At 38.3% G+C, this 24,244-nt stretch overlaps 1 protein-coding gene across 5 annotated transcripts in view; it reads right to left on the reverse strand.

Moving 5' to 3' along the window:
• The window catches only part of MPP5 (membrane palmitoylated protein 5), a 93,197-nt gene that overhangs the window by 54,146 nt on the left and 14,807 nt on the right, over window positions 1–24,244 (reverse strand). For 4 of the 5 annotated variants that reach the window (XM_003901941.3, XM_031669101.1, XM_031669100.1 and 1 more), the window contains exon 2: window positions 8,387–8,466. The exons of the other annotated variant lie outside the window; for it this stretch is intronic. The gene's annotated coding sequence lies outside the window, so the exon portion shown is untranslated. The remainder of the gene's footprint in view (window positions 1–8,386; window positions 8,467–24,244) is intronic. 5 annotated transcript variants of the gene reach the window in all.

The raw sequence follows: 24,244 nt of genomic DNA on the forward strand, positions 1-24,244 counted from the left end.
CCCAGCTACTCAGAAGGCTGAGGCAGGAGAATCGCTTGAACCCAGGAGGCAGAGGCAGCAGTGAGCTGAGATCACACTATTGCACTCTAGCATGGGTGACAGAGCGAGACTCCATCTCGGGGGGAAAAAAAAAAAAAGAATTGGGGTTAACGATACAAGAATTACAATGATTCATTTAGAGAAAATGGTAGTATCTGTTTCCAAAAACTTTTGAGAGTCATACTGTACAGCAAAAAGATAACAGTAAGCAGGGAGATAAGAAAACTGAACTTTCAATCCTCTAGTGTTATGATTTAAGACCAGTCATTTTCTCTCTTTGACTCTCAGATTCACTTGGAAGCTTTATTTATAGGATTGACTGTTCTGAGTTTCACATGAGCTAATGTATACTTACACTGATTACCAGTATTAACTTGATTTTCCTATTTTAAAAATCTTTCAACATATTTTAGAAAATAAAAATATTTTATCAGATAACTCTGGCTTTTCATTGAGCTATTTCTCAGGCATACATAGGCAGGTTGTTTACATATATGTAAACCCACACATTAAATCTAATTAGCCTTTTTTCACTCAAGAGCAATAATATTTACAATAATAAACCTACAACCTCCTTGAGTTGGGCATCACTTAAGTAAACAGGTTGGTTAGAGCACAATGCCAACTAAGCAAAAGCCAGGTTTTCAGATAATATTCCTAATACCAGCCAATCCTTTCTCAAACATCTTCGGTCATAATGCAAACAGGGACAGAAGACAAAATGCTTAATACAAACTCAAGTAGGCTATCAGGAAAACCCCTAGTCCAACAATCAGGAAAGTGGATGCCAGTTACATGAGTCAATTATTAAAACTACATTTGCACAAAATTTTTGGTAGATTTTTCTGTCTTTCATCCAAAGTTTGTCTTCTGTGATCTACACGTAAGTACCTTATTTACCATTAGATTGCCTTCTTTTTCATTAACATGACAGCTATTTGATTTATGTTAGGCAATTCTTAAGTTATGTTAGGCACTGATTACATGCAAATGCAAATTCAGCTTTTTAAATGTTTTCCTTACAAGTAAGCAGAAAAACTGTGTAGGAGTTACTACAGTGCTATGTTTAACTTTAAAAATCCAGGAGTGTACATATTTTCAGAAAATTAAAACTCTCAACCCTCTCTATAATAATTACTGGATATTAAAAATCAAATTTAATATTAAATGATATGTTTTTAACTTATATATATATAAATTATGATCTGAAATTTAAAACTCAGCTTAAAAGCTCTACATCTGTGTCCATACTCACTACCCTATGAGGGAAAATTAGAAGTCATGCAAGAGAGACCGGGCCAGATCATTCAAGGTCAAAATTCTCATGCTTGTACTATTTATTATCATACTTGTATATCTGGATCCAATTTTTGCTCTCAGAAAAATTTCTATAACCTGGTAGTAATCTGCTTTAAATTTGATTTTGGTTATCTCCCCAGGAATGTTCAGTCTCCTGGGAGAGAAAGCAAAGAAAATAAATGATTATTTTTCCTCAAACTCAACAGATTCTAAATTTGTTAGAGAGAGGGGTCATGTCTTACTTTTACAGCTCCAGTGCTTAGCCTAATACATATCATAAGAAATGTCCAATAAACATCTGTTCAACTCAACTTGGAATGTCACAGACAATGAACTATAAAACTTGGTCTGTGGTAAAAGGTGATAGGAAACACTAAAAACATCAGGATACATTTCTTTGAACTGGATTTCAAAGGGTAACTAAAAATTAGCCAGACAGCAGAAAGGTCTATTCCATGCAGACAGACTCACATGACCAATAGGAAGGAAGAGTATGACAGAATGGCACTTTATGAAAACACAAGAGAATACGATAAAGCTGGATGGGACAATGGGAGCATGCTGTACATGAATAATGAAAAAACTGGAAAGGTAAGCAGGAAACTATACTGAGAAGAGTTTTAGATTTTTACCCTGAAAATAGTAACAATAATTAAAAGATTTTAAGCAGCGGATGACATGATCACATTCATTTTTATAGAAATATCACTCCTATTGGATAGAGACACAAAAAATCCTTAAAAAAAAAAAACCAATGAATCCAGGAGCTGGTTTTTTGAAAAGATCAACAAAATTGATAGAACACTAGGAAGACTAATAAAGAAGAAAAGAGAGAAGAATCAAATAGATGTAATAAAAAATGATAAAGGGGATATCACTACCGATCCCACAGAAATACAAACTACTATCAGAGAATACTATAAACACCTCCACACAAATAAACTAGAACATCTAGAAGAAATGGATACATTCCTGGACACATACATCCTCCCAAGACTAAACCAGGAAGAAGTTGAATCCCTGAACAGACCAATAACAGGCTCTGAAACTGAGGAAATAATTAATAGCCTACCAACCAAAAAAAGTCCAGGACCAGACGAATTCACAGCCGAATTCTACCAGAGGTATAAACAGGAGCTGGTACCATTCCTTCTGAAACTATTCCAAGCAACAGAAAAAGAGGGAATCCTCCCTAACTCATTTTATGAGGCCAGTATCATCCTGATACCAAAGCCTGGCAGAGACACAACAAAAAAAGAGAATTTTAGGCCAATATCCCTGATGAATATCAATGCAAAAATCCTCAATAAAATACTAGCAAACTGAATCCAGCAGCACATCAAAAAGCTTATCCACCACGATCAAGTGGGCTTCATCCCTGGAATGTAAGGGTGGTTCAACATATGCAAGTCAATAAACATAATCCATCATATAAACAGAACCAAAGACAAAAACCACGATTATCTCACTAGATGCAGAAAAGGACTTCGACAAAATTCAACAGCCCTTCATGCTAAAAACTCTCAATAAACTAGGTATTGATGGGACGTATCTCAAAATAATAAGAGCTATTTGTTACAAATCCACAGTCAATATCATACTGAATGGGCAAAAACTGGAAGCATTCCCTTTGAAAACTGGCACAAGACAGGGATGCCCTCTCTCAACACTCCTATTCAACACGGTGTTGGAAGTTCTGGCCAGGGCAATCAGGCAGGAGAAAGAAATAAAGGGTATTCAATTAGGAAAAGAAGTCAAATTGTCCCTGTTTGCAGATGACATGATTGTATATTTAGAAAACCCCATCGTCTCAGCCCAAAATCTCCTTAAGCTGATAAGCAACTTCAGCAAAGTCTCAGGATACAAAATCAATGTGCAAAAATCACAAGCATTTCCATACACCAATAACAGACAGAGAGCCAAATCATGAGTGAACTCCCATTCACAATTGCTTCAAAGAGAAGAAAATATCTAAGAATCCAACTTACAAGGGATGTGAAGGACCTCTTCAAGGAGAACTACAAACCACTGCTCCACAAAATAAAAGAGGACACAAACAAATGGAAGAACATTCCATGCTCATGGCTAGGAAGAATCAATATTGTGAAAATGGCCATACTGTCCAAGGTAATTTATAGATGCAATGCCATCCCCATCAAGCTACCAATGACTTTCTTCACAGAATTGGAAAAAATTACTTTAAAGTTCATATAGAACCAAAAAAGAGCCGGCACTGCCAAGACAATCCTAAGCCAAAAGAACAAAGCTGGAGGCATCACGCTACCTGACTTCAAACTATACTACAAGGCTACAGTAACCAAAACAGCATGGTACTGGTACCAAAACAGAGACGTAGACCAATGGAACAGAACAGAGCCCTCAGAAATAATACCACACATCTACAACCATCTGATCTTTGACAAACCTGACAAAAACAAGAAATGGGGAAAGGATGCCCTATTTAATAAATGGTGCTGGGAAAACTGGCTAGTCATATGTAGAAAGCTGAAACTGATCCCTTCCTTATACCTTATACAAAAATTAATTCAAGATGGATAAAAGACTTAAATGTTAGACCCAAAACCATAAAAACTCTAGAAGAAAACCTAGGCAATACCATTCAGAACATAGACGGGGGAAAGACTTCATGACTAAAACACAAAAAGCAATGGCAACAAAAGCCAAAATTGACAAATGGGATCTAATTAAACTAAAGAGCTTCTGCACAGCAAAAAAAACTACCATCAGAGTGAACAGGCAACCTACAGAATGGGAGAAAATTTTTACAATCTATCCATCTGACAAAGGGCTAACATCCAGAATCTACAAAGAATTTAAACAAATTTACAAGAAAAAATCAAACAACCCCATCAAAAAGTGGGCAAAGGATATGAACAGACACTTCTCAAAAGAAAACATTCATGCAGCCAACAGACACATGAAAAAATGCTCATCATCACTGGCCATCAGAGAAATGCAAATCAAAACCACAATGAGATACCATCTCACACCAGTTAGAATGGTGACCATTAAAAAGTCAGGAAACAACAGGTGCTGGATAGGATGTGGAGAAATAGGAACACTTTTACACTGTTGGTGGGACTGTAAACTAGTTCAGCCATTGTGGAAGACCGTGTGGCGATTCCTCAAGGATCTAAAACTAGAAATACCATCTGACCCAGTCATCCCATTACTGGGTATATACCCAAAGGATTATAAATCATGCTGCTATAAAGACACATGCACATGTATGTTGATTGCAGCACTACTCACAATAGCAAAGACTTGGAACCAACCCAAATGTCCATCAATGATAGACTGGATTAAGAAAATGTGGCACATATACACCATGGAATACTATGCAGCCATAAAAAAAGATGAGCTCATGTCCTTTGTAGGCACATGGATGAAGCTGGAAATCATCATTCTGAGCAAACCATCACAAGGACAGAAAACCAAATACTGCATGTTCTCACTCATAGGTGGGAATTGAACAATGAGAACACATGGACGCAGGGTAGGGAACATCACACACTGGGGCCTGTCGTGGGGTAGGGGAAGCGGGGAGCGGGGAGGGATAGCATTAGGAGATATACCTAATGTAAATGACGAATTAATGGGTGCAGCACACCAACATGGCACATGTATACATATGTAACAAACCTGCATGTTGTGCACATGTACCCTAGAACTTAAACTATAACAAACAAAAAAAAGAAATATCACTCCTATTGAAGCGTAGAGGGCTGACTGAAGGGTGGCAATGAGAACAGACTGAAAGCACCTATTAGAAATGGGGTCCTCAACTAGGACAGTGAGAATGAAGAAGTTGTATTCAAGAAATATGAAGGTTACAGGCCAGGCATGGTGGCTCATGCCTGTAATTCCAGCATTTGAGGAGGCTGAGGCTGTGGATCACTTGAGACTAGCAGTTTGAGACCAGCCTGGGGGCAACATGGTAAAATCCCATCTCTACAAAATCATGCAAAAAAATTAAAAAATTATCCAGGCATAGTGGCTTGTGCCTGTAGTCCCAGCTACTCGGGAGGCTGAGGCATGAGAATCACTTGAACCTGTGAGGCAGAGGTTGCAGTGAGCCAAGGTCATGCCACTGCACTCCAGCCTGGGAGACAGAGCAAGACTCTGACTCACAAAAAAAAAAAAAAAAAAAAAAGCAATATGTAGGTTACAGAATCAGTAGAACTTAGTGTCTATTTCAAATAGGAGGACAAAAAGTGAATAAAAGAGGTAAAGGAGGAGGAGGAGAAGGAAGTCGTAGGAGTAGGAATAGTAGTAGTAGTAGTAACAACTACAACTACAGCTAACATTTACTGAGCACTTCTTTATGTGCCAGCCAATACTGCAAGTACTTCACATAGTATTCACTCATTTATTCCTCATTACAACTCCAGAAGTAGATCCAAATATGCCCATTTTCTAGATGAAAAATGAGGTTGGAAGTAGGCCTTAAGGACAAGATGGAGAAATAAGAAAGGGGCCATATGAACCAAAGGTGTGAAGATGAAAGGTGTGAAGGGAAAGTACAAATAAGGCTAGTTGAACTAAAAGAGTCAAGAGAGAAGTGGAAGATATGACTAGAAAGTTTGATTGGGTCCATCTTATGAAAGGTCTTAAATATAAATCCTTAATTCTGTAGAATAAGAGAATCATCAAAGATTTCAAAAAGAGGAGTGATATGTACACAAATTTAATTATTTACCCCTGGCTAGATACTATGGTTGAGACAAGATCTTTGACCATTATTCTTTTTTTTTTTTTTTTTTTTGAGACAGAGTCTCACTCTGTCATCCAGGCTAGAGTGCAATGGCATGATCTGAGCTCACTGCAACCTCCACCTCCCAGGTCCAAACGATTCTCCTCCCTCAGCCTTCTGAGTAGCTGAGATTTCAGGTGCCCACCACCATGCCCAGCTAATTTTTGTATTTTTAGTAGAGATGGGGCTTCACCATGTTGGCCAGGCTGGTCTCAACCTCCCGACCTCGTGATCCGCCAGCCTCGGCCTCCCAAAGTGCTGGAATTACAGGCGTGAGCCACCGCACCTGGCTGACTATTATTCTATCTATCAGAATTTCCCATAAGAATCTAGAAATACCTCCAAAATTAAACTCATATTTCCCTTTAATCTCCTCCTACTCTCTTTAATCCTCTCCCTGTTTTCAATTCTAACTAATGTTACTATATCCATCCAGTCACCCAAGACAGCATGTTTAAGAGAACAGCCTCCAGAATCAGACTGCCTAGGATCTAATCTTTGCCTACTCTTTTAAGTCTGAGCTCAAATACATTGTCCTCTGGAATCCTATAATCCCTGTCACATTCTTGATGAAGCTGGACTACTGCTATTTATATCTCTGCCTTTCTATCTCATCAGACTAGAAGCACCTTGAAGTCAGGAACCAGGCTGACCCATCTCTGGATCCATAACATTGCCCAGCAGAAGGCCAAACAACAGAAGGCTTCAGAATACGAACCTAGGCAATGTAACTCCAGAACCATCACTCTTAACCACTATCCCTGGCTTAGTAGGTAGATGACAATGAAACTAAATATGATGGAGAATACAGGAGAATCAGATAGAAGTAAAGTCAAGGGAAATTGGCCAGAATCTGTCTTGTTCACCTCTATAGCCATGATACCTGGTAAGTGGTTCGCTTAATTAAGTATATGAGCAAACCACTCCTCTGTTCAGAACTTCTGATGGCTTTCACACTACCTAGAGAATAAAGTCCAAACTCGCAAAATGAATCCAAGATTTCTAGCTCTATCTTTTACTACTCACCTGCATGAGCCTTCTGATTTACCTTCCTCATTTGTGTCTATCCCATCTTTCTGCCCAAATGACTAGTGAACTACTTTTCCGTTGATTTCTACCTTCAAGACCTCCCTCAAGTCCCTAAATCTACAAGAAATCTTTCCAGACTACCTTGTTAAATAATTACTTCACCATTTAACACTCCAAAAACTCTATAATGCTCACAAGTTAATTTAATGAAGGCAAGGAAAGATCCTAAAGTTCTTTCAGAATTAAAGAAACATTATACGGTATCCTGTAGTTTTAGCATCAAGTTTACAATTTTTAAGCAGGCACTCTACTAATACTATAGCTCATACATGTAGTCTATACACATTATAAAAGTGAAAAAGTCCTCCCAGTCCAAAGCAATTGCACTCATCCTCTCTTAAAAACAAACAAACAAACAAACAAACAAACAAACCCGGCCTTTGACAATTCAGAAGCTGGTAAATGACTGAACTAGAGCATTACCTCATTGTGTGTAAATAACAGGCCATCTTATGAAGACAGCAGAGTTACCAGTAACTGGCCCTAATTCTTTTCTTCTCAACTTTCCAATTATAAGTTTAAAAAAAAAAGAAATAAGAAAGAAAGAAAGCTTCAAAGGACTACATTTCAAATTCTCATCAGAATCCCTGTTCCCTAATTCTAGGAAAATGAACACAAATACAAAAATCTGTACATTGTCCACAAAGCAAGAAAAATTTTCAGGCTGGCATGCCAAAGCTGTTTCAATTATAACCTCAAACTAGTAAGGGAGAAAGCATTTTAGCTGCGGGAGAAAGGGGCAAAGGGAAGCTAAATAAGCTTCACAACAAGTGCAAATGATTGAGACTAGAGGGACTGAAATAGTCTAAAGGGTACAGTCCCACTGAAAAGGGTACCAACAAATAGAACCATCTGTTTAAGAGCTGAGAATCAAGACAGGTCAGCAGAAATCCAATTTCCTATATTATCAGTATCTTAATTTTTAGGCAGAGGAAAATGGAAGAGATATACTTCATACGCATAAACATGTTCAGTCTATACTAGTGTCCAGAACTCTAGAATTTTTTGAATTCATCCTTCCCCTCTTTCTCCAGCAAGTAATGCCCTTTGACCAGCAGCTGGGAAGTCTCATTTTAAGTGATCAGCATTCCTCTGACATTCTAAGAAGTTAAACTATTTGTTTCCATAGAAACAGCTTTGTCAGCTAACACAGGATTCAAGCCAAGAAAAGTGAAAAGAACTTACATTATGCAAACTGGAAAAACCTTTTCTACTGTCCTTTTAGTTTCTCTTCTGGTTTTTCACAAAACTCAGGCTTTCTTATTCTATGAAAAAGAAAAATGAGACAATTGATCAAATGTAAATGTCTGCAGTGTTTTTGAGGGGGTAAAGGAGAAAGAGAAAGACTAATTCAATATGATAACCAATTCTGTCTGCAGATAGCTAGGATTTCTCAGTAAGAAATCATAAAAATGCACCACAACCCCTGTATCTAATGGATATCAATTTAAAAATCTATGTTGTTGCATATTAGTGCCCTTAGGAATATCAAATGGAAACTTTCCAATAACACATTGGAAACAGTCTGGCAATTCCTCAAAAGGCTAAACATAGAGTTACCGTATCAGCAATTTTACTCCTATGTATAAACCAACAGAAAAAAAAAACATACATCTACATACACACACACACACACACAAAAACTTGTACAAAAATATTCATAGCAGCAGTATTTATAATAGCAAAAAAGTAGGAAAAACCCAAATGTTCAACTGATGAATTTATTAAAAGTAGTATAATCCTATATGAAACATTACTGGAAAATAAAAATGAAGTAGTGATACATGCTACAACATAGATTACCCCTGCAAACAGGATTTAAAGGAGCCAGCATCAAAGAACCTCATACTGTATGATTCTATTTATGAAATATCCAGAAGAGGCAAATATAGAGAGACAAAAAGTAGATCGGCGGTTGCCTAAAACTGGGGGTGAATGGGTGGGATAATTATGGCCAAGGCATGCAGGTTTCTCTTGGGGGATGATGCAAATTAACTGCGCTGATGGTTGTACAACTCTAAATATACTAAAATCCATTGAATTTGCACACTTGGATGTGTCAGAGGCATTTGAACCAGAGCAACTCCATCTTGAATAGGGGCTGGGTAACCTACTGGGCTGCATTCCCAGGAGGTTAGGCATTCTAAGTCACAGGATGAGACAGGAGGTCAACACAAAGTCAGGTCACAAAGGCCCTGCTGACAAAACAGGTTGAGGTAAAGAAGCCAGGCAAATCCCACTAAAACCAAGATAGCCATGAAAGTGACCTCCGGTAGTGCTCACTGCTCATTATATGCTAATTATAATGCGTTATCATGGTAAAAGACGCTCCTGCCAGTGCCATGACAGTTTACAAATGCCACAGCAATGTGAGGAAGTTACCCTACATGATCTAAAAAGGGGAGGAATCCTCAGTTCCACGAATTGCTTACCCCCTTCCCAGAAAACTCATGAATCCACCCCTCACTCAGCATATAATCAAGAAGTAACATGTCGGTGTTCTGCCTATGGAGTAGCCATTTTTTCATTCCTTTACTGTCTTAATAAACTTGCTTTCACTTTACTCTATGGACTTGCCCCAAATTCTTTCTCATGCAAGATTCAAGAACCCTCTCTGGGATCTGGATCGGGAACCCTTTCTGGTAACAGAGGAATTGTATAGTATGAGAGTTCTATCTCAATAATGCTGTTTTAAAAATACACAATGAAATAACACTACAAACAAGAAAATGGCTAAAATTAAAAAGTGGTAATATTAAGCACTGGAGAGAATGTGAAGGAAGGGGAACCCCTATACAATGCTGATGAGAATGTAAAATTGTAGAGTCTCGCAGTTTCTTAAAAAGTTAAACATATAGTTTCCATATAACTGAGACATTCCACACAAGAGAAAGAAATAAACATATTTTTATCTGTAAAAATCACGAAGAAAGATTTGTAATAAGTATGCACAGGAGCAATATTAATAATAGTCTAAAACCATACACTATCTTTCAGCTGGGAATAGATAAAAAATGGAATACAATGGATAAAATGAAATAAAATGGATAAACAAAAAATACAATAAGAAAGGACAAATTACTGACATATCCAACAACACGGACAGTCTCAAAAACACAATGCCAGACACAAGAGTATGAGTCCATTTGTGCAAAATTTCTAGAAAATGCAAAACTAGTGCTACTACAAAAAGCAGTTTGGTGGTTTCCTGGAGATGGAAGCAGATGCTGACTGAAAAAGGCAAGGAGGAAATTTTTTCATGTGATAAAAACATCCTAATATTAGATTTCAGTGACAGTCTGCATGACTATATAAATTTACTAAAACTGTCCCCATAAACCCTAAATCTTATAAAATATAAATTATACCTCAATAAACCCACTTTGAAAATTCATTAAATTGAACACTTAAAATTACTGAATTTTACTGGGCACAGTGGCTCATGCCTGTAATCCCGGCACTTTGGGAGGCCAAGGTGGGTGGATTACCTGAGATCAGCAGTTCGAGACCAGCCTGGCCAACATGGTGAAACCCCATCTCTACTAATACAAAAATTAGCCAGGCGTGGTGGTGCATGCCTGTAATCCCAGCTACTTGGGAGGGTGAGGCAGGAGAATCGCTTGATTGTGCCATTGCACTCCAGCCTGGGCAACAAGAGTGAAATTCCATCTCAAAAAAAAAAAAAAAATTACTGAATTTTAATTGAAGTTATACCTATTCAGCTGGTTTTAAAAGAAACACAAAACCTCAAATTATACACTTAAAATGACATCTTGCTGCATGTAAATTATATCTCAAAGAAACCAAATTTATTTTTATGTATTTATTTATTTATTTGTTTGAGACAGGGTCTTGCTCTGTGAACCAGGCTGGAGTGCAGTGGCATGATCTTGGCTCACTGCAACCTCTGCCTCCCCAGGCTCAAGTGATCCTCCCGCTTCACCCTCCTGAGTAGGTGGGTACAGGAATGGGCCACCACGACTGGCTAATTTTGTATTTTTAGTAGAGATAGGGTTTCACCATGTTGGTCAGGCTGGTCTTGAACTCCTAGGCTCAAGTGATCTGTCCACCTCGGCCTCCCAAAATGCTGGGATTATAGGCATGAGCCACTGTGCCTGGCTAAGAAACAAAGTTTTTTAAAAAGATAACTGTATATTCCAAAAACAAGTCATATACTGACATCACATAAAAGACTATTTACTTGGTAACTGTTTAACTCCTTGTATGAATTTAAGTTTCCAACAATGAATGACCTATCTTTACAGAAGAAACTTAGCTATGTCCAAAACTAAGTAAATACAAGTCAAAACTGAAATATTTCAGCTGGGCGAGGTGACTCACGCCTGTAATCCCAACACTTTGGGAGGCCGAGGCATGTGGATGGATCACTTGAGGTCAGCAGTTTGAGACCAGCCTGGCCAACATGGTGAAACCCTGTCTCTACTAAAAATACAAAAATTAGCCAGACATGGTGGCAGACACCTGTAATCCCAGCTACTCGGGAGGCTGAGGCATGAGAATTGCCTGAACCCAGGAGGCAGAGGCTGCAGTGAGCTGAGATCATGCCACTGCACTTCAGCCTGGGCAACATATTGAGACTCCTTCTCAAAAAAAGTTGAAATATTTGAGTTACTCATGCAGTGGATTAGCTCTGAAATTATTATTCAGTAAAAAAGGCACAACTTAAACAAAAATAAAGTCCCCAAGATCTAACTGAAAAACGAGTTCCCACATTACAGAACTAAAAAGACTTTTAAATAAATATATATTTCTTTAATTTTAAACATATATTCAAAATAAACTGAACTTGTTTAAGTCAATGGGCACAATACAAAAGAAGTTTTTACACCAGGGATGGCGGCTTACACTTGTAATCCCAACACTTTGGGAAGCAGAGACAGGAGTATCACTGAGACCAGGAGTTTGAGACCAGCGTTGGCAACATAGTGAGACCTTGTCTCTACAAAAAAATAAATAATATTTTTACAGATTTAAAAACAAAAAGTTGTTGGTTTTTTTTTGAGATGGAGTCTCGCTCTGTCGCCCATGCTGGAGTGCAGTGGTGTGATCTTGGCTCACTGCAACCTCTGCCTCCCGGGTTCAAGCGATTCTCCTTCCTCAGCCTCCCAAGTAGCTGGGACTACAGACACGTGCCACCACACCTGGCTAATTTTGTGTATTTTCAGTAGACATGGGGTTTCACCGTGTTAGCCAGGACAGTCTCGATCTCCTGACCTCGTGGTCTGCCTGCCTCGGCTTCCCAAAGTGCTGGGATTACAGGCATGAGCCACTGCAGCCGGCCAAAAAACAAAGTTTTTTAATGGACAGATAAAATCCTTTAAATTACAAGACCAAGTGCAAATGTCCTGGTTTTACTTTTTTCTTTTCTTTTTTTTTTTTTTTTTGAGATAGAGTCTCACTCTGTAACCCAGGCTGGAGTGCAGTGGTGCAATTTCGGCTCACCCCAATCGCCACCTCCCGGGTTCAAGTGATTCTCATGCCTCAGCCTCCAGAGCATCTGGGATTACAGGTGCGTGTCACTGCACCCGGTTAATTTTTGTATTTTTAGTTGAGACAGTTTTACCATGTTGGCCAGACTGGTCTTGAACTTATGACCTCAGGTGATCCGCCTGCCTTGGCCTCCCAAAGTGCTGGGATTACAGGCATGAGCCACTGTACTGGCCTTTTTATTTTTCTTTTAAATAGAGATAGGGTCTTGCTCTGTTGTCCAGGCTGGAGTGCAATGGCATAATCATAGCTCACTGTAGCCTCAAACTCCTGGCTCATGCAACCCTCTCACTTCAGCCTCCTGTGTAGCTGGAACTACAGGCACACACCACCATGTCCAGCTACTTTTTGCTTGTTTTCTTAGAGATGGGGTCTCAGTATGTTGCCCAGTCTGGTCTTGAACTCCTTGGCTCAAGAGTCCTCCCATCTCAGCCTCCCGAATCACTGAGATTATAGGCATGAGTCACCATGCCCAGGCTCTTGGTTTACTATTTAGTGGAACACCCTAACAAGTCCTATAATAAAAGGCATTTCTAAAATTCCACATAGTTCATGGTTTGAGTTTCTGATCGAACTACCTTCATTTATCATCCAGATAACTGCATTCCAAAGAAACAACTGGCATTTTCATAGCTTAAAATCTAACTGTATTTAGAATATACTATACCAGACAAAATTTGTAAGGAATGGAAGCAAAATCCCAATTTAAAAAATCTTCAAAGTAAAAACCCAATAAGATTTCAAAGGGGAATAAAGAGTAACATATATTATAACTTAAAACCACATGAATCATCTGCCCTCATGGACAGAAAAAAAAAATATGATTCCTGACAATTCTGTTGGATATCAATAAGGCAATATAATTAGCTTAGAAGATACATCTTTCTCAGGTGTAAACTTGAAGAGACTTACCAGCTTTTGCATTTCTGGCAAAAAGTATATATATAACACATCTGTAACTGAAAGATTTAGTTTACAAGTTCCTATTCTCAACCCATGATTCTAGGCCATACAATGGCTTTGGGATAAAAATTAAAACAAGGTAATGTAGACAAAAGAGCTGGAAGAAAACACTGTTGCATTTACAATTTACTAACCATCTACTCTAAATCTACTCTATACTGTAACCAGAGTTGACCAGGAGAAAATGTAAGTAGAGTGGTCAATAAAGACAATGTTTTAATACTTTACACATGGCAGAATAAAGGGAAGCAGCAGAAGGAATGAAAAGTGATCACTTCAAACAATGGCTATTTTAAAGAACGATTTCCCAGGATTTGGAGACCAGGAGCCAAACAGAATTCTAAAATACTAAGTATGTGAACTGAGTCTGGGAGAATTATGGAACCTTAAAATAGGAAAATGCACAGAATAAGGTCTCTGGATTCGAGGCGGGGATAGGGATAAGAATTGGAAAAGAGACAATAAATTCTATTTTTCAATTATTGCATTTATACTGGGAGTTTTAGCAGGTTGTTAACTGCTAGACAGGACACAAAAGGGATAGGCTAGAAGGGCAAATTTATAAATAATTTACATATTCGTATCTTACATCTGTAAAATGCTTTTATTTTTACAGCCTATTTCAAGTATATAACCTCATTTGATCTCTCCAATTGCCCTGAAAGGTAGATAGGTCAGATATCTGTTTTCCACATATGTAGGTACTGAAAGTTAAGTCACAGCTAGAAACAATAGAACATTAACTAAAATTCAGATGAGTAAATCCTAATGTGCATCCACAGTGCTGTGTTAGTTACATGTCTGGAAGATACCATGCTGACTACATGCTTCCTTCAAAATCACAAAATTTTTTTTGCCTTTAAAATATGATCAGAGAAAATTTACCTTTTCCCTTCAATTGACTGCTTCATAAAATAAATTTTAACACAATCATTAATTTCACTGTTACATATGCTAACAGACTACAAGTTTATTGTAGTACCTGATTGTGGTAACAAGATATCTATTGCTCAAAGTACCTAGAAAACCTCAGTTTACCAAGCAGCAAAGGCAATCGAGTAGAGAAATGGTAGATATGTGTGTGAATGTTCCTACTACATAAGTAAAGTGATACCAACATTCCAGTTTCCTACAACAATATAACAAATTTTATTCTCTACTCTGCATTGCTCCAATTTCATTATGTGCTGACAAAGTGAGCCACATGTCATAACTTGACAGACTGTTTTTAATAATATTAATTTATAGCTTAAAAATGAATATCCTAAAAATATAATAGACTAACTCCTGTTACACAAATTGGCTATCCTCCTGGGGTAAAATTTAAGTATTTTCAAAATCATAACTGTAATACCTCTATAAACATACTTAAAACTAAACCAACTCCCATCAATTCTACCTCTGCATCTCACATACACTCTTAGCTTCTCCCTTCTCATGCCACTACCTTAAATTATACTATACATTATCTCTTCCATGGGTTTTTCTATGAGTGTCTTAACTTTTCTACGAGTTTCTCTCCAACCTCAGTCTTTCTAGTTGCCAATCATTTTACACAATATTGCCAGATTAACTTTCCTGAAGCACTCCTACCACCACAACAGTGTTCCTTTTCAAGTTTTGTCTTTTCTTTAAGCTATTGTTTACTGAGAATTTACCATGTACCATTCATTCACTACGCCAAGCACCTGACATACACTATCTCATTTAACCCTCACAACAGTCTCCTTGTTCAATTTTGTACCTTAACTTAGCAAAATAAATAACTTGTCCAATGTCAAAAGCTAAATGGCACAGCTAGGGCCTGGAGTCTGTTTGACTCCAGGTCATTTTAACAACTATTCTGGAGAACACCTTAGCCTGACATTCATATGGCTCCACTTGACTTAGTCCCAGATTACTTTTTCCACTTTCTTTCTCCCTCCCCTGTCTTCTGAATCAAACTACTTGCTGTTTCCCATATAAGCCCTGCAATTTCCCACTTCCTTTGGGAAGTGCCCAAATTCCCAAAGGAAGTTTACTAATTTAATAGTCAACTCTTACAGCACTTACTTTGTGTACTGCTTATATTTTGTCATTAAACTTTGACATACTGCTTATATTTTTGACATCTTGTTTCTTATACCAAGAAAAAACCCTCTCTTCAACTTTTTATCTGTTAAGATTTTCCTCTTCCATCAAGTATCCTATGAAATCTTAATTTTGCCTGCTCCCTCTCTCCTCTACAAACTACCCTTCTAGAGTACTTAATCTATGCCTTTGCTGTAGCATTTACTGTCTACCTTGAAATCAGAATGTTTCTTAATTGCAAGCCCCGAGGCAGAGTGTGTAACTCGTATTTGATGAGTTCGTAACATATAAAATATGTTGTGCTATATACAAATATTTTTTGAATGAAAATCTTTTTAATTTTTTTGACCAAAGAACTACTTATTGGGAGAGAGGAGGGTTGTGCCTTCTTACCATGAATGTCCTCCCATCCAAGTACTAACCAGGCCTGACCCTGCTTAGCTTCCAAGATCAGACAAGATCAGGTACAGTCAGGGTGGTATGGCCACAAAGGAATGTCCTCATTCTTAATTTTACAAATACAGTTAAATCAATAAGGATTGCTGGAAGATGGAGAGCTGGCACTTAAACCCAAAATTCACCCTAAGAACGGAATATCACTTATCAGAGAGATGCATAAGAGACTGTGTTCTGGTCATTCTTCTATTAAACTAATACTTTCCTTTAAATAAATGAGGAAGAGCAATAGTTTCTGTTTAAATCTCTCTACTGGTGACAATGTTTCCAAGACTGGAAAAACTACAAATTCTAGTAGAATGAAGAAATAATAAACAGAACGTTAAAGTAGAAGAACCTTCAGACAAATACATTTACAAAATACATATATTCTTTATTTATTATTATTTTTCCTTAGATGGGATCTGCCTGTTACCCGGGCTGAAGTGCAGTAGCACAATCATAGCTCACAGCAGCCTCAAACTCCGGGGCTCAAGCAATCCTCCTGCTTCAGTCTCCCAAGCAGCTGGGACTACAGGTGCATGCCACCATGTCTGGCTAATTTTATTTTTTGTATAGATGGAGTCTTCCTATGTTGCCCAGGCTGGTCTCAAATTCCTGGGCAAAGGGATCCTCCTGCCTCAGCCTCTCAGGGCGCTAGGATTACAGGCATAAGTCGGCATGCATGCAAGCATTCATTTATTTATTTAGAGACAGTCTTTCTCTGTTGCCCAAGCTGGAGTGTAGTGGCTCAATCTTGGCTCACTGAAACCTCAGCCTCCTGAGTTCAAGCAATTCTCCTGCCTCAGCCTCCTGAGAAACTGGGATTACAGGCGCCCGGCACCACACCTTTTTATATTTTTAGTAGAGATGGGGTTTCACCATGTTGGCCAGGCTGGTCTCAAAGTCCTAACCTCAAGTGATCCGCCCGCCTTGGCCTCCCAAAGCGCTGGGATTACAGATGTGAGCCACTATGCCTGGCTGATTTTAACATTGTCATAAATGGTACCCTGGATGTTCTATGTATGTATATACAACATATACATATGCCCTATTTCTATACATGTATACCCTGTTTCTGTTTGCTATATTTTAATTTTTACTTTAGCCCAAAGTGAATGAAAGTAAAAAATAATAACACTCTTTTTAAGAGTTCAAGACCAGCCTGGGCAAGACAGTGAGACCCCACTTCTACATAAAGTACAAAATATAGGCAGTTGTGGTGGTGTGTGCCTGTAGTCCCAGCTACTTGGGAGCCTTAGGCAGGAGGCTCTGAGAGCCCTGTACAGTGCTATTTATGTTCATATCAGAAACTCAATACCTGCTGCATTAATTTTCTTTTTTAAGACAAGGTCTCACTTTGTCACCTAGGCTGGAGTGCAGTGGCACAATTTGGCTCACTGCAACCTCGACCTCCCAGGTTTAAGCAATCCTCCTGCCTCAAACCCCCAAGCAGCTGGGACTACAGGCACCCACTGCCACAGCCAGCTAAGTTTTTGTATTTGTGGTAGAGATGGGGTTTCATCACGTTGCCCAGACTGGTCTCGAACTCCTGAGCTCATGCGATCCACTCGCCTTGGGCTCCCAAAGTGCTAGAATTACAGGTGTGAGCCACAGCACCTGGCCTATTATCAAATTTTTATGGATGAGTACCTTATCTTCTCAACTAGACTGCAAATATTCTACAGACTTCCAATCTACTGGTAGTGGCTCTGGGAACCCTGCACACTATCCTGCTATCTACGTATGCTCATATTAGAAACTCAGTATGTGCTGCATTAAATTTGAATATTTAAAAGCTAAATAAGACAGGCAGAGAAAAACCACACCTACCTATTGCCAAACATTTAATAACTCGAGAGAGATTTTTCCCAAATTCTTTAATGATAATCAGGATGAAATAGTTAAGAAATGATGCAAATAATCACTACCTTGGTGACAGCAATATTTTTACACACTCCATATAAGGGGCCCCTAATATACAACTTTTGTGTTGCATACGTGTTGTACGTATAGTAGTGTAACACAAAATTATGTGTGTATAATTTTTTTAAAAAAGCAAACAGTTCCATAAAACCTACTATGAAGAACAATTCAATGTCTCACATGAGTTCTGCCTAGAGACCACTTTTAACTCTTTGTTTCTTAAACTTACCTTCATATTTCTAGTAACATGTATAGAAATAGGATGTATGTTATATATACATACATATATACATATATAAAATACGTGTGTATATTCTATATATACATACATGCTATTTCTTTTGGTTTTCTTTTCAGTTATCTGCTGACCATTTATTATGGAAGATGAATATTTAGCTCTCTCTCATAGTACATTTCCCTCTCCCTACAAGTTGTGTCTCACTTTTTATTTAAATCACTAATATATCCTGTGAAAGTAAAGTAAGTATCAGGACCCCAAAATCACTAAGCCAAGGGAAAAGTCAAGCTGGGAACTATGTCAGACAAACCTGTCTCCTGGTTTTTTCCTAAATAAGATAGCTACAAGGATAAAAAGCTACATACCTCCCTCACCATTTGCCCACAAGGAAATTCCTTGTGGATAAAGGATAAACAGAACTCAGTCATCCCTCTGAGGTTCACCTGAGACAAATGTGTATCTGCTTCCTCTACCCTACTGTTTATGTAAAAACGCAGATTCACTGGGCCAGACTAAACCATGTATTCAGTGAAAGACTGATCAAGGACTTGAAAGAATGCAACCATTTGTCTCTTACCTACTTATGACCCACGCTAACTCTTATCAACTGGAAGCCCCCGCCTCAAGTTGTTCTGCCTTCCCGGATCAAACCATGTCTCATGTCTCCCTAAAACGTATTAAAAAAAAGTTGTGCCCCAATCACCTTGGGCACCTGTCGTCAGGACCTCCTGAGGCTGTGTCACAGGTGCATCCTTAGCCTTGGCAAAATAAACTTTCTAAATCGACTGAGACCTGTCAGATATCTTGGGTTCACAATTCGCACATTCTTTGGGTAAAAGAATCAATATATTTTTAAATGTATACATTCAAACAAATCAGGTAACCTATCAGTTTCAAGAGTGTGTGTGTGTGTGTGTGTGTGTCAATAGTTTCTGGAACCCTTCATTCTCCTACTCTATGTTAGATTTTTTTCTTTCTGCCCACATCCACTCATCATCCTTCTCCATCTGCTCCATGTCCTAGAAGGCTGACTCTATAGACTGCATTACCTATATTCTCTTGTCCTCCGGCTTCCAGTCGATGCAAATTAACCACTGGGGAAGAAGGAAAGATTGGATGGGTTCTGTATTCTTTCAGCTTCCTCTTATTGTTTAGCATAGGTTATGTTCCTCTAAGGTCACAATTCACATCAGGTGGCCCCACTTATACAGCTACAGCTCTGGTAAATTCCAGTATCAACTCCCTCTTGCTCCCTCAGTCCTAGGTTTAGTGGGCTTCTTGCTGTTAAGCCTTGGGGTGCTTCACCATCCCTTGTTAATTCACTTATCCCCGCCCACTTGAGAGCAGGCCTTTCATTAAACTCTCTTACATTACCGGGGATGATTTTGCCATTGTTTCCTGCATGGAATCTGACAGAACCATGTTCCAACTAAACTCTCTAAATGTGTAGCACTTACAGCCATCATCATTCCTTCATCCTGACCCTGGAAAATTCCCCTCACCTCTCTCCTCTTTCTTCATCTACTCCCCTCTTCCTGGGAGTCCTCCAATAGCTTCCTGAGAAAGGGTACAAGGAGGTAAATTTTCTGATACCTTGATTTACTTGGCACCAGGGCAAATTACATCCTCTTTGAGGACCACATATTCTTTTGCTTCTTTGCCTCCAACCTAAATTTCTCACAGCTTCTTCTGGTTCTGCCTTTTTGTTGTTCTCCCCAAGGAAATATTTACAGTAAAAGTGACCCTTTTCTTCCAGTTAGAGTAGGGGGAAAAAACACCACAGCATAAATACATAAAAATTGCTACTTTGGTATAAGGGATTTTTTTTGTCTTTTTGGTATAAGGTTATGTGTATCTGTGTAAGTGAACAATGATATCCGGTGTTGGGAACGACACAGAAAAACAGACATTGTGGACTGCTGCCTCTATAAAACAGTACAATGTTTTTGAAGGGTAATTTTGCATTATCTACCAAAATTTAAAAATAAACCTTTGGGCTGGATGCGGTGGCTCATGCCTGTAATCCTAGCACTTTGAGAGGCCAAGGCGGGTGAATCAGCTGAGGTCAGGAGTTTGAGATCAGCCTGGCCAACATGGTGAAACCTCGTCTCTACTGAAAATACAAAAATTAGCTGGGTGTGGTGGTGGGTGCCTGTAATCTTAGCTGCTCCGGAGGCAGAGGCAAGAGAACTGCTGGAACTCGGGAGATGGAAGGTGCAGTGAGCTGAGATTGTGCCATTGCACTCCAGCCCGGGCCAACAACAGCAAGACTTTGTCTCAAAAAATAAATAAACAAACAAACAAATAAATATTTGATTTATCTATCCCTCTTCCAGAAATTTATCCTACACTATGTATTTCTATAAGGATGTCCACTGTCACATTATTTGTATGGGTAGAGTATCCCAAATCTAAATATCCAAAATTCAGAATGCTCCAAACTCCAAAAGTACAGTATGGGGGTGCCTAAATGCCCATCAGTAGAAAAACTGAATTGTAGTAAAATCCATATAATGGAATACTGTGAAGCTGTTAGAGTTACACTGTCAAACAAGAAAGATACTAGCCACACGTCGATAGTGAGCACTTGAAATGTGGCTAGAGTAACTGAATTTTAAGTTTTATTTAATTTTAATTAATTTAAATTTAAAAACCTACTTGATCCATTATTAGAAAACTTGTACATATTTTTGGAACAATTTGGGTATGTGAAACTACTTTTTCAGCTGTAAACTTAATAAAATCTAAATACAGTTCAAGTATTTCTAATGAAAATTTATTCTAATTGAGACACATCATGAGTATAAAATATATAATGAATTTCAAAGATTCAGTATTTAAAAAAAGATGTAGGCCAGGCCGGTGGCTCACGCCTGTAATCCCAGCATTTTGGGAGGCTGAAGCAGGCAGATCATTTAAGGTCAGGAGTTCGAGATCAGCTTGGCCAACATGGTGAAACCCTGTCTGTACTAAAATACAAAATTTAGTCAGGTGTGGTGGTGCATGCCTGTAATCCCAGCTACTTGGGAAGCTGAGGCACGAGAATCGCTTGAATCTGGGAGGCAAATGTTGCAATGAGCCAAGATCATACCACTGCATTTCAGCCTGGGCAACAGAGCAAGACTCCATCTCAAAAAACAAACACAAAAGAAAACAAGAAAAAAGGATGTAAAGTATCTCATTTATTTATATTTACTACATGTTGAAATGTTAATAATTTTGATATATATTTATTGTATTAAAAAAATGCACCGTTAAAATGAATTTCACGGTTTCTTTTTACCTTTTTTAAATATATAATACCCAGATTAGTCTCATCTTTTTACTTTTTAATGTGACTACTAGAGCATGAAGCTCTTTATGAACTGACATGAAACAAAGGCAAGTGAAAAAAGCAAGCTTCAGAGCAGTGTTTATATACCACACCATTTTTACAAATATACATAGAAGATATGTTTATAAAGTTATTAACAAAATATTCAGAAGAATATATACAATATTGTTTTCAACTAATATCTCTGATAAATGAGGATAACAGACCAAATAGTCCCTACTTTCCACTTCTGTACTGTTTGGATATCTTACAAAATATTCACACAAAAAAGTATGTGTTGCTTTTATAATTGAGGAAAAGACACAAAGATACCACTTTTCTGAAAACAAACAAATACTGAAACTTTAAATTACAATTACTTCTTAAAGTCTGTGGAAAATAGCAGCAGTTGGCCGGGCGCAGAGGCTCACAACTGTCTGTAATCCCAGCACTTTGGGAGGCCAAAGCAGGTGGATCACTTGAGGTCAGGAGTTCCAGAACAGCCTGGCCAATACGGTGAAACCCCGTCTCTACTAAAAACACAAAATTAGATGGGCATGGTGGCAGATGCCTGCAATCCCAGCTGCTAGGGAGGCTCAGGCAGGAGAATCATTTGAACCCTGGCGGGTGGGGGCAGAGGTTGCAGTGAGCCCAGATTGTGCTGTTGCACTACAGCCTGAGTGACAGAGCGAGTTTTGTTGTTTCTCAAAAACAAAACAAAACAAAACAAAACAGCAGGAACAAAACTCTTTCAAGAGTTTCAGAACCTTTAAACAAAGAAAAGTAATCGAAGTGTCATCTCTCAAGCCCTAAACAATTTCATAAGCAGTGCAACAATAAGAATTTCTAAATAAATCACTTATGTGATCATTAGGGTCATGACTCTTTAGTATTTAGGAATTTCTCTACCACAAATATAAAACATATATTACATTTTTTATTTTAATATGTAAGAAAGCAGTTTACCAAAGGAATAAAAGCAATAATTATATGAAGAATTCCAAAAGGGACTGCTAACACTTTAAAATATAATGTCAGGTTCATGATTCTGATTGTATTTATTCTTTCATCATGTAAATAACAACGACAAACTCTCAAAGAATCCTAATTACCAGACTCACATGGCTATTGCTTTGCTCTCAATGTACTCCATGTAGATTTTCTCCATTCCCTTTAATCAATTACCTTCCCTGAAAAACGTGCCTGAAGTGGCAGGCTTCTAAAAATGCATTATAAGAGATTCGAACTTCCTTTTTGTTTTTGAGACGGAGTCTCACTCTGTTGCCAGGCTGGAGTACAGTGGCATGATCTCAGCTCACTGCAACCTGCGCCTCCCAGGTTCAAGTGATTCTCCTGCCTCAGCCTCCTGAGTAGCTGGGACTACAGGTGTGTGCCACCACACCCAGCTAATTTTTGTATTTTTAGTAGAGACGGGGTTTCACCATGTTTGCCAGGATGGTCTTGATCTCTTGACCTCGTGATCTGCCCACCTCGGCCTCCCAAAGTGATGGGATTACAGGCATGAGCCACTGCGCCTGGCCACAGATTCCAACTTCTAACTTCAAGTGATTTACAGCTTACTAGAGAAAAAAGTATATTCCAAAGGTTAGCAAATTAGTAGATGATTACCTCTATCTAGATTGCTTATTGGTATGCAAATCAAAAACACTGGCCATTAAAGGTGGGAGGAGGGGGGATAGTTTGCTTGTCACTGAAGAAATACCAAATAACCATTTCAGAGACTTATCAAAACTAATAAGGACTCATATCTGGTGCTATCTATAAATTAAACTGAAACAGTGACAATAGACAAGTAAGACTCTATCAGTAGAAAAGGAAAACAGAAAAATCTGATAAGAAAGGAAGGCTAATGAGAATACAAATGTCAACAGGTTTAGAGTACAATTAACTTTTATTATTGTAGTACTGCTGACTGAGGGTATGAGTAATGCTCTGATTTTGACCAGACAGTCTTACAAGGGAGGAAAGCATATGAGGATATTCTTAGAAATAAGAAATAAGAATAAAAGGTCAATCTATAAGGTAACTATATTGCAAATCTAATACAAAAAAGTTAACTAAGCTAAAACTATCTTTTCATTCAACAAGGCAAGTACCGGCTTGGTACCAAAAATCTGGATAGCCACTGTCAAGAAAAAGGCTGCTGAGGCAGAGTCCTTATCCTTAAGAAACTTAAAGTCTAGTATAGGTATCATATAAGTAAACAAATAAAAAACCAATACAGTGCTATTTGGTAAATGCCACACTAGAACTGTAGAAAATGTCACAGGAGTTACTTGTAGAGGAAGAGCATCCTAAGAAAACTTGTAAAGGAGGGAAAGAATATAAGGCCCAAGAAAGACACGAAAGACATACATTACTCAAAATGAAAAAACAAAACAAAATATTAACACAAACACACTGACATCAGTAAAAGTAAACAAATGCTCTATCCAAGCCTAAGATTTTGAATCCCCATAATGAAAATGAACTCTACAAACGATGTCTTTTTTTTTTCTTTCTTTTTGAGACAGGCTCTCACTGTCGCCCAGACTGAAGAGCAGCAGCACAATCATGGCTCACCACAGCC

Source organism: Papio anubis, chromosome 7 (genome assembly GCF_008728515.1).
Source record: "Papio anubis isolate 15944 chromosome 7, Panubis1.0, whole genome shotgun sequence".
Classification (NCBI taxonomy): Eukaryota; Metazoa; Chordata; class Mammalia; order Primates; family Cercopithecidae; genus Papio; species Papio anubis.